Here is a 1,775-nt window from a genome sequence, read left to right as displayed (position 1 = left end):
AGTGAAGAGCCACTTATAGTAGTAAATTAAGTTTTGATTTTGATGAAATAAGACTCTGAGACTGTTTTTCATGTTTAATTCTGTTGCTTGCTTTTAAGCAGTATATTGAATAAAGTGCCATGTAAACACGTGACGTGACTTCACAGGAGTGCTAATTTACAGAGCTCGTGCAAGCATACACATGTTACTATGAACAGATGCTTTTCATAAAAACATTCTTGTTTTCTCCATATTTGTTGTGTTTTTGTTGCTGAGGGGCAAGCCACTGCACATATTTACATGTTCTTTAAAACATTGCTTTCATCTGATTGGGTGGCGTCGGAATGTTAGATTGCAGTATACCGCTGCTCATGTATTTCAAACTTTGTTTTACCCCTAAATGAAGAGCGAAAATCGGGGCCTTTACAGGCAATTTCTCTTTCAGTAGATTAGTGGGTAGTATTAAACATACATGTTGCTGTTGTAAAGTATTGATGTATGTTGTTTTGTGTCATTAAAATGGTTCTCTTTCTGTTTTAGACCTGATGTTGCTGAAAGAGAAAAGTGAAGAACTAAATAAAATAAAGGACAAAGATCAGTATAAGAAACACGATTTCACGGGAGACAATTTCTTTAGTTACTCACAAACTAAACAGACTTCAAAAGAGAGCTCAAAAGACAGGAGCTAGGAGTCATTTCATCTGCCTACAGTGTGGAATGAGTTTCACTAAAAAAAGAAGCCTTGAAATCCATTTAAGAATTCACACTGGAGAGAAGCCTTACACCTGCCAACAATGTGGAAAATGTTTCAATAAAAAAGGAACCCTTAAAGACACAATAGAATTCACACTGGAGAGAAACCTTATTTCTGCCAACAATGTGGAAAAAGCTTCACTCAAAAAGGAGCACTTAACAGGCACATTCAAATTCACAAAACAGAAAAGGCATACACCTGCAAACTGTGTGGAAAAAGTTTAATTCGAAAAGAAAGCTTAGAAATCCACATGACAATTCGCACTGGAGAGAAGCCTTACACCTGCCAACAGTGTGGAAAGAGTTTCTGTCAACTAGGAAACCTCAAAATCCACATGAGTGTTCACACTGGAGAGAGCCTTTTCAACTGCCAACAATGTGGAAAAAGTTTCATTAAAAAGGGAAACCTTGAAGTCCACATGAGAATTCACAGTGGAGAAAAGCTGTTTGTATGTCCTAAGTGTGGAAAGAGTTTCTCTCAGCAAGGAAACGTTAGGTGGATTGTTCCAGGGTTTGATCACTAAATAGGAAAAGAATATGCCACAGTAATGGGAGATAAACCATTCAGGGCTTTATAAGTAATAAGCAATATTTTAAAATCTATACGATGTTTGATAGGGAGCCAGTGCAGTGTTGACAGGACCGGGCTAATATGGTCATACTTCCTGGTTCTAGTAAGAACTCTTGCTGCTGCATTTTGGACTAGCTGTAGTTTGTTTACTAAGTATACAGAACAACCACCCAATAAAGTATTACAATAATCTAACCTTGAGGTCATAAATGCATGGATTAACATTTCTGCATTTGACATTGAGAGCATAGGCCGTAATTTAGATATATTTTTGAGATGGAAAAATGCAGTTTTACAAATGCTAGAAACGTGGCTTTCTAAGGAAAGATTGCGATGAAGTAGCACACCTAGGTTCCTAACTGATGACGAAGAATTGACAGAGCAACCATCAAGTCTTAGACAGTGTTCTAGGTTATTACAAGTAGAGTTTTTAGGCCCTATGATTAACACCTCTGTTTTTTCTGAATTTAGC

The 1,775-nt window shown here is 37.0% G+C and overlaps 1 pseudogene; it reads left to right on the top strand.

Annotated features, from left to right (window-relative positions):
- Nucleotides 1-323: 323 nt before the first annotated feature.
- Nucleotides 324-1,256, top strand: LOC127980964 (gastrula zinc finger protein XlCGF49.1-like; annotated as a pseudogene).
- Nucleotides 1,257-1,775: the final 519 nt, after the last annotated feature.

The sequence above is a fragment of the Carassius gibelio genome, chromosome A4 (genome assembly GCF_023724105.1).
Source record: "Carassius gibelio isolate Cgi1373 ecotype wild population from Czech Republic chromosome A4, carGib1.2-hapl.c, whole genome shotgun sequence".
NCBI lineage: Eukaryota > Metazoa > Chordata > Actinopteri > Cypriniformes > Cyprinidae > Carassius > Carassius gibelio.
This window is presented reverse-complemented; position numbering and strand designations above follow the sequence as displayed.